The 9,813-nt window shown below is 45.3% G+C and overlaps 1 long non-coding RNA gene across 3 annotated transcripts; it reads left to right on the plus strand.

Moving 5' to 3' along the window:
- Window positions 1-333: 333 nt before the first annotated feature.
- On the plus strand, window positions 334-9,468 carry LOC123020945. 3 transcript variants are annotated; one of them, XR_006414228.1, is made up of 3 exons: window positions 334-1,346; window positions 4,873-5,369; window positions 9,064-9,468. It is a non-coding gene; the product is annotated as an uncharacterized LOC123020945 (long non-coding RNA). The 3 variants fall into 3 exon arrangements; XR_006414227.1 differs by lacking the exon at window positions 9,064-9,468 and having other exon boundaries at window positions 4,873-5,042; window positions 5,124-5,426; XR_006414226.1 differs by lacking the exon at window positions 9,064-9,468 and having other exon boundaries at window positions 4,873-5,426.
- The last annotated feature ends 345 nt before the right edge of the window (window positions 9,469-9,813 follow it).

Genomic DNA, 9,813 nt, shown 5'->3' on the forward strand with positions numbered 1-9,813 from the left:
TTCTCTCCCCTCCCCCTCCCTCCGCCACCTCGTGATCCCATTACGCCGGCCCCGAAAGCTGCCCAATCTCTAACAACAAACTCGTTACACCGCGTTCCAATGATGTCAGAGCCGCCCAATGGTGGCGCGCGACGCATCTCGGCTCCTCCTGGCGTGACCAAACCTCTCCGTGACGCCCGTTCCGATTGGTCCGATTCGAAATTCGTCCGGCCCTGATTGGCCGTCAGCAGGGCAGGCTATTTTTAGAAGGGTATATAATGCTGGAAGCCTGTTTTAGAGAAGCGACTCAGAGCGAAAGGGGGGAAGTGGTTGCTTGTTGTTTGTCGGTTCTAGGAAGGGGAGGAGGAGGGGAAAGAGGATGAGAAGTTGCAGTGCACTAGGTGGGCTTTGAGAGCGCTGCTGAGCCGTGCAAGGCGGATCGGGGAAGAGAACTGGCGTGTTAAGCCGTCCTTTCGCGTTGCAAGGATCTTCCTTTTTCAATAACAAGCAACGTGTGTATGTGTGTGGGGATGCTCATTACACGTGGAGCTGTTCCTGACGTGCGCCTTCTCTTGTGCATTTTTCCGTGCACGGGCCGTAACACTGAGCTCTTTCGTTTTCTTCGTATACCTTGCCCCTTCTGTGCTTGTTTGGTGTTTTGCTCTCGAAGCGCCGTGGTTGCTTTTCCGTGCTGGAGAAAGGGGTCTGGATCCTGTGTGTGTTTACTCGGGTCGATCTCACGGAGCTCCCACGCTGGGAGGGGGTTGGCGAGGTCTTCCCGAGTCGATACGTTTTGTATTGCAGCTTCAGTAACAGGATTCTGCTGAAGGATCCTCAGCTGCCTAGCATTCCTGGTTTTCCCTGCCCCCTCCTCTCTTCCCCTCCCCCTCCCCCTCGCTTTATCTGCTCTTGTGACTGGAATCGTTTTTTGTGTTTTGCTGTTGCTGGTGGCGGTTCACATGCTGAGTGTGTTTTTAACCCCAGCAGTCAACCAAGTATGCTGGGCATGCACGTTTTTATTTATTGAGCTATTTGTGGTTGGAATGTATTGATCCCTATTCTGGAGCATGGAAAATAACCTATGTGCGCACATACAAAGAAAAGGCCTATGGAATCAGTTCCCCCCCAGCCTTGCCCCTTCTGGAGTTTAGGACCCAACAACCCCAGTTAACCATGACTTAAGAGTAGGGATGGTGGGAGTTGGAGTTCAAAACCTCTGGAGGACACCAAGTCAGGGGCTGCATTAAATACTTAAAGCATCCTTCTCTGCCTACTTAAACTTAACCACTAATGGCTCCCTAGCCTGCCTTGCCCACTGGATTTAAAATAAGTTCTTGTCACAACTTTGGAGAACATCCTGGAAAAAGGTACAAGCATATTAGCTCATAAAGCAGCTACCTAGAATAATTTTCTGTTAGGGTCACTGGGTCACAGTCCAAAAATATTTGAATTGTCCAGTGCCGTTTTTCTCTTCCGTGTTTGCCTCATCTTCTAGCTTGTTATGAATCCAGTTCAAGTTCCTTAGCAAAAATTAGTGCTGGATAAAACCTGGATTGAGTCACTGGGACAACAGATTCTGCATTACAAAATGCAGTGTGGCTTTTTAGGCTGCACCACAGAAACTACTTCACATTCCATAGTCAGGTTTTTATAATAGTGATGCAGCAGAAGGAAGGAGGACAGTATGGCATATTGGAAGAGTATTGCACTAGACCTGGGGAGAACCAGACTCAGTCATAATTTTACTGAACCCATTGAAGTCGGTAGGACTTAATGGTCACTGCAAGCTCATAGAATCTATGAGATCATAGAATTCATAGAATCATACAGTTGGAAGAGGCCTAGAGGGCAGCTGAGTCCTGCATTGAATGGAAGAGTGAATCCAAGTCTCCCAGCCAGATCTGATTCTGCTTAGCTTTGAAGATTAGGAAGGATCAGGCACTTCAGGCTAGGTCAACAGTCAGCATAATCAAGTATGGATGCAACTTGGGTCAGTCTCTTCTCAGCCCCACCTGTCTTTGAGGGTTGTGAGGATACAGTGAGTGTGGGGAGAATCACCTTCAGGTCCTGAGAAAAGGTGAGCTGGAATTGCAAGATGTGAGAAACTCATGAGAGCAGAATTCACTCTTTGGCAGGTATTGGTAAATGTGCTTCTGCTTCAGGATTAATTTCTTGCTCCCCAGTGATTAGAATGTTTCCCAATTCCATGCTGAAATGCAGTATTGGTAGTAGAAAAAGGGTCTGAGTACCACTATGGTGTGGGGGATATAGGAAAAATTCCTGCAAGATGAAGTCAGCCATGAGGCCTGAAACACTTGTAGGTAACTGCAGAAACATTTTAGCCTGAGATCTAAATTTTGGAAACGTGCTCAGGCTGTTTCAGTAGCGGCTGGGGGAAAAAACGGTTTTTCTGCTTTTTGGGATGGGAAGCAACTGCACAAAACCACTGTACCACCAAATGTTGGGTGGTTCTGAAAGAGGAATTAAGGGAACGTAGTTTTCCTTGGGACCCCCGGGGGGTGGGGTCTGCATTGGGACTCCATCAAAGATCATGACCACCATCTCCGGTTGTGCTCAAAGTACATTGTATGGGCACTCTCAGAGGAAGCTGCTTGTATTTGCAGTGGCAGCATTGCTCTCCCAGGGCTCTTTAAAGGCAAAATAAAAAACACTGGTGTTATGTGAGCAGATTTGGTTATGGAAATATCTCTCTGCTTTCTGCAGCAGCTACAACTTTCTGCTGAAAAGGCGTTTACATATCATGGGTATGGTAAAAATTACTCCCTCTTCCAGGTTGTCCAGTGCTTGGTCATGCATGTCAGCACATTTAACAGACCTCGGCTGGATGATGTGATTGCTACTCTGCTCAATAACACAAACGAGAAATGCGTGAGAAAGGTGTAAACTGTACAGCTGGCAACAAAACCATTCCATAAGACTTGGTGGGATAGCTAGGCCCAGGGCAGATGATGGATGCTTTCCTCTACATGGGCCCTGCTTTAGGTAGGATAAGCAGTAAGACTTGTGTTTATTTCCCATTATTGAATCATTCCTGCTGCTGCCAGGAATGTTGTAGGAATCTGCAACGGATCCAGGTAAATGCAGATTTCTCTGAATCTTCATGAATTCTGGAGTGGGTCAGCTATTCTCATGTCATTTGGATCTTGTGCTGTTGAGGATTAACTTTTTTCTCTCTGCTGAGTTGTGTACAGACTTCATATAAGAACATGAAAAAGAAACATAAATTTTAAAAATGCATTCCCTGTAAACTAAGGTATATAAATACAGATTTGGGGGAGATTGGCTCACTTTTCATAGTTCATTTCCTGTCTGATGAGGATTTGTCTGTATTTGGATTGTTGTAAACTACCTAGAGAGTTTCAGTATAGAAATACTAATAATACTTTGAATTAGCCAACATATACTAATAGAGATAGCGTATTTGAACATCAGTGTAAATTTGTATGTGAATTGGTGGAAAAGGGAATACAGTTCTACAGAAACCCTGTATCTAGCAATGAACAGACGGAATGAAAGATCTGACAAGAAGTGGAAAAAACAGGATGGATTTATACATCTTAATTGTTACTCAGCACTCCATTTAACATTTTCTGGGATGCCTGTAAACCCCTAAACCAAGCTTTATGGGTCGGTGGAGCAGAAAAGTCAGTCCTGCTTCCTAGTCCTCCAATTTGCTCTTTGGTTTTCCCTTCTACCTTGGGGGTCTCAGAGGAGGGAAGGAAGCTGAAGAGACATCAGGATAGTTCTCATTGTGGAATCTTCAGTCTTTTCCCTTCTCCATCCTCAAATGCCCTATTTTGCCCCTCTCCAAGATGACTCTGTGGACATCAGAGATGGTACATTTTTTCCCCCCGGGCCAGTGGTGGAGGGGAGAGAGATCAACGCTTGCATTTCCAGCTCTGAGGTCCAAACAGTGTCTTTGACCCCAGGGCTGAGAACTGGGGCCATCCTATGGCTCCTCATGGGATGGTTTCCTAAACACTTATCTAATGGAACATAGGTAAAAGTGTGTGACAACATCCAAGGTGAGGTCCCCCAACTAGCACGAAAACCAGAGTCAAGGTCAATTGCAAGCCACTGCAATTCAGAGAAGTGGGGAGCACTAGAAAACGACAACCTTTTAAAGTAACAATAAAAAAGTGAACAGATGATGCACTTAAGCAGCACTCCGCCAACTACATGTGCACTGAATCCCAACAGTGGACTCGGAGTCTAAGATTTCCCACTGTTATCCAATTTCATTACTTCATCGGAAGCACATAAGGACATTTTTTCATAGAAGGTGGGCAAGTTCCCCTGCCTTTACAAAAGAGCCTGGGAAAGTGATTTTTAACAGTTTTGTCCAAAGCAGAATTATTTGCCAGGGCAGGCATTGCTTTTCACTGGGACTAGCTGCATGCCCAGTGCATACGGGATGATTACAGCCTCAATGTGCCTGAGGTCACATATTAATGGCATGCGCTAGCTTTTCGCATTTCCGTAGAAGAGAGGGGTGCTTCTGATGTTACGCAGCAGATGAGATTCTTTGGCAAACCTCATAGCTGTAGGCTTTGTACAACTGCTGGAAATGCACAGTGAAATCACCTTTGCTGCCAGTTGCCTGTTATCATTTTTCCCCTCCTATCTTTAGAATCTGTTTGATCTCAATGGTCTGGAAGTTCTCTTCAAGTCTCATCTTGAAATAAGTTCTCAGTGATGTTTCGGAGGGTGAGGGGAGAAAGGGGGGAGCTACTGATTGCTTTTAACATTTAGCTGCCATTAGAATCATAATGTGTTGCTTGGATAAATACTGGCTTCTATACAGCCACTTTAATTGTGTTTAAGAGAAGAGTAGAATTTCTTAAACGTGTGCTTTTCTGTATACCTGAATAGCAGCAGTAGCACTTGCGAAACACCCATGGAACAGAGGAAAAGTTTGTTTAGCCACCATCTGATGTGTTGAAGCGGCTATTGAAGTAAGACAACTGTGAACCAGAGGTCCAGACCAGACACTCGGCTATCATGTGCCACAAACCCGAGGTTGTACCACTCCGAGAATGCAGGTATCCCTCACCTGGACAACTAACATGTCAGGAAGAACCCTAGACTGGCATTCTTTTTCCTAACATGCTTGATTTCTCCAGGTGGGGAGTTTTGGAGGAGGTTCCAAACATGCAGTCCTCTGCCTCTGACCCAGAAGGATTGTACTGTGCGTTTTTGTCTGTCTAAATCCTGAACTGAAATCTGATGTGCCCTGAAATCTTGATGAGAGAAAAATGAAGCCATTTTTTGAATTGACTGCAAAGGAGGGAAGCATGCAGAGAAGCAACCTGACCAATGGTTCTTTTGGCAAAGCAGGAAGTGTTGTTTGAAATTACAAGGCAAGAAAGGTATTGATTAGAACAAACATGTACAGTCTTTACAAATAAAGTCAACTGTGGAATCTATTGTATGGTTAGATTTGGCTTCTCAATAGCTCATATAATTTTATAGGCAACTTGCTAGGAAGGATTTTTTTTTAAACAGCAATTAACTTTTTGATGAACAAATATCCATTGGTTGGAACAAATATCCAGAATTCGCCTTCCACAATAGTAGTGAATTTTCATGCATTTGTGGAAGGTCCCCATAGCCAGTTATCTCTTCCCATGGAACAGGGTCTCTTGTCTCTCTCCTCCATGTTGAGGGGCTTGGAAGTGTTTCTGCAGGAAGATGGGCCAGGTAAGCTGACCTTTTTCAGTGTGGTGGATCCAAAGTAAATCTGAATCTAATGCTTTAACTGGAGTGTATTGAACTTTACTGGCACCTAATGAACTTCACCGTATCAACAATTGCAGTCCACTCCCTCATCAACTGCCTGAAACAGAAGTATGTGCAATGGAAAAATGGTGCATTTTCTTCCATTGTGTCATAGAGATGTAATCTTTGCTTCCTAACTCTGTTCACTTACAGTACAGAAAGCTGTTGCACACTTTCAGTCTGAAGTATACTGGTATATGTTTCTGGCAAATCTGTGCAATTGCATAATACTGATGCTTTGCTACTTGTTACACGAAGTAGTAAAACTTATATATTAGGAAGTAGGGAGGTTACTGCATATTCTAGTTCCTTGCCGATGCTAAGAAACCGTCGTTCTGGAGTGAGTGGGACCATTCATACAGCTACGAATCAGAACAAGTTTCCAAGTTTATGTCTCCCATTTACCCTTAAGGACATTACATGTATATAATGACCATGAAAATTTCTGAAGTTTTTGGTGATCCTTGATTCTTTTGACAGCTGCATACTTATATTTCATTATTTCCAGAAAACAATGAGTTCGCTGATTCATAAGTAGAAAAACACGCACTTACATCATACTGTACTATGTACTGGTATTTCTGCAAGAAAAGAGGACACTGTTCTGCTTTATGTAATTGTCCTACTGTAGTCAAAAGTGCAGCTTTCCTCAGTGTTCCAAGACATGTACCTGCTTAGGTGCAGACATGCGTTTAAAAACACAAGAGTATACGCCAAGGTTTGTGATGTCTGTTTCTTTGGAAAGGGGGTCGCTTAACACAAGACTCAGGTTTCAGACCAAATAAATAAAAAGCAGGGTTAAGGGCAGGGATTGCTCTCCAGAAAAATACAAACACCCACTCTTGCAGTTCTGTTTTAAAAATCATGACCCTGAGGCCAATGTCCAAACCACAACTTTGCTAATCATTTTAATGTTTGATAAATGTCATTGTACTAAAGTTTGGCTGGAATCCTTGCAGGGGGGTGTCTGTTTTAGCAATGTGTGAGGAATCTGGTTTGGGGTTGGGGATCTGTTGCATTTCCTTAGCTGGGCTTGCTGGACCCTTAGCTGGGCTTTCCGCCCAAATTCCACTTTGTGCTGAGCTTTTGGGTGGGTGTCCGGTGGGGAGCGGGATGGTAAAGCTGGCTGGCACACCCACTGTTTGGATGGCAGCTGTGCAAGTGGCGTTGTGCACACGTGACTTGCGAGACATTGCGTACTTGTGTAAAGAATCGTATTCTTTGTGTAATTAAGTTTCTAGCATTGTTGAGTATTTGCTGACTGGATCTCAGCTTGCTTCCTGGCCAGGGCTTAGTATGGGATGTAAGTACTAGAAAGAAGTCTGGGAAGCACAAGAGAGCTAGACGGTGGCCTGACCTCGGCTCCTCATCTCGTTATTTAAAGCAGAGTTGTCAAACCCCTTTTAGCCTTTGGGCCAAAATCTATTTCAGGAAAGCTCTCGGGGGGTGCCTTTGGACAGTGGGTGGGGGCAAGATCTCAAAAAGCCAGCTTGGTTTAGCTTGAAGCTCTTATTTCTGTAAGGAAGGCAATTTGAATTTGTAGAATGCAGGGCAACGAGGAGGCCTGATACATGAGCAATCTGGAAAACTGCCCAAAGTCATATCACGCTGGTCCTATATCGTCTACCCTGGCTGCCAATTGAAGTCCGGGCCCAATTTAAGGTGCTGGTAATGACCGATGAGGCCCTAAATGGCTTGGCTCCTGGATACCTGAAGGAGCGCCGCCTTGCCTATGTGCCTGCCTACCCCTTGAGATCTGAGGTAGAGGTCCTTCTCCAGGAGCCCTCTTTGAAGGGAATTAGAAAGGGAGCTACTCGGAGAAGGGCCTTTTCAGTGGTGGTGCCCCAACTGTGGCACATGCTCCCCAGGGAGGTTTGCCTGGTGCCGTCACTTTATTCTTTGCAGAATCAGGTGAAGACCTTTTTATTTTCCCTATTTTTTAACAGTTAATTGGCTTTATCCTTGTTTTTAATCATCATTAATTGAATGCTGTGTGTTGTGGTTGTATATGGTTGCTTTGTCTTTTGTAAGCCGTCCAGAGCCTTTTAGTATTGGGGTGGCATATAAAAACTTAATAAACTAAAATAAAATGTTTTGTTCCATGGTCTCAGACACAGTGCTAATGATTTATAGTGGAGCTTGGTGTGTTCTCTCTCTTTCTCATTGTAAAACTAATGGGAATTAAGCTTCCAAGATGGCAAGAAAGTCATACAGAGATGCTTTATGGATGGGTACCAGTGGTCCGTGGTCTCTGTCTTCCTCTTGATCTTTGTCTCTCGAGGCATAATCCTCTGCTGGCCAGGGAGTACTGGGAGTTGTGGTCCAGGGATGCGTGAAGAATCTGCTCGGGGTGGGAACCTGTCCAATTCCCGGAGCCCCCTTCCTGGACTCCAGTCTGTTTGCAGAGGCCCTCAGGCTGAGTTTGCGAAGTGTTCCCCAGGGATGGAGCCCCACATGTTCGGCCAGCAGCACCGTGCTTGGCATGACTGCCGTGCGCTGCACACCCTGGGGAAGAAGGTGGGGTGCCTGGAATGGCACCTGGGGCGACCACGCACAGTGCTCCTCTTCCACTTCGTGCAGGTGCTCTCTGGGTAGCTGCACCTGATGGGAAGGTTGCTGGTTGCCCAGCTGGGAGCCCATGCGAGTTTGTGGGCCTCCCCTTGGCCCAGCTCACTTTGCAGGACCAGGGTTCATCCCAACCCTTTTATATAGTCCTTTTACCCATGCATAAGTTTGTCCCCACAATTAACTTTTCAACTGGAAGTGCTGCTCTTTTCTACCATTTATGTCGAAAGACTGTTTTTCAGAGCTCAGATTCTACCCCCATCTTGTCCTTGAAGTTCATTTATTGAGCAAGATGGTTTTATTCCAGTCTCATAATTTGTCTTCTGGGGAAGAACTGTTTTCATCAGCGATGGCCACCAGAGCAGTCATTTTAGGAATGGGCAAGGGACCACTTACAACCATTTTATGAGAGTGCCCAAAACATTCTCAAATTCAAAATGTGTTCAGTAGACCTCCCCCCGAGAGCCCCTTCCCCCACTTTGGGACCTCTGCTTAAAGCAATTTTTCTAGTATAATCTACTAAATCCAGAGTGAAGGCCTGGCTTTGAATCTGGGGTACTGTGACGAGGGTTTATTCCGGCAATTCTGTGAGGAAGAGTAAGGCCAGAAGGTGAAGGAAGCAAGCATGACTCATCAGTTGATAGGTGACCTACTGTACTTGCAATTGTTGGAGGGAGAAGTCCGCTAAAATGAGATGGTGAACTGGTTCGCTCTCCACAGAATATCAATGACACACCAGTAAGTTGTTCCGCTGATGACACCATGGAATGATGAATTGCTTGGAGCAGTTGTGAAACCACCATTACTGGAAAGTTGTCAAGGCGAGACTAGACATGGATGTCAAGGAGAATGTGTGGAAATCGGTGACTATTAATAAACAAACACTTCAGCTGCTAGGCTAGCCGCCCAGGTAATCTTTGTGTTGTAAACTGACCCTTGCATTCACCTTTGGACGAGATGTGCAACCTGATTCAATAAACGAGATAAACTTGAACCATATATGGACTGTGCTTAATTTAAAACAGACATTATGGTAATCCACAAGCCCAATTCAGATGTTGTTGCAAGCAAGAGAACTCGTGGGGCTGCGTCAGCGAACCTTGGCCTTGTGCCACAGCATACCTGTGCCCAAAGGGTCCCGGCAAACAGAGTGAATGTAACGGCACACACGGGATTCCACACGAGAACCCTAAATGCACGGATGACTTTGGGCAAAGGCGTGTTGTGATGAAGCGCTAGGGGGCGGGCCTCTTGGCACAGCCGTGCCCTAGCTCATAGGACGAATTTTACTACTTTCAGTCAAGTGTGAATAAGACCACAAGAACATGTTGGTCTTCTAACATGGGGAAACATCTGGGTGTACCTGAATAACAGGGTTGTCTTGTTGACCAGATGCAAGTTGTTTTACTAGCCTTTCTGCTTATTGTATTTAAAACAGGTCCAGATGACAGGACTACAACTCCCATCATC

This window comes from Varanus komodoensis, unplaced genomic scaffold (assembly GCF_004798865.1).
Source record: "Varanus komodoensis strain SLA01 unplaced genomic scaffold, ASM479886v1 scaffold15, whole genome shotgun sequence".
NCBI classification, from domain to species: Eukaryota; Metazoa; Chordata; class Lepidosauria; order Squamata; family Varanidae; genus Varanus; species Varanus komodoensis.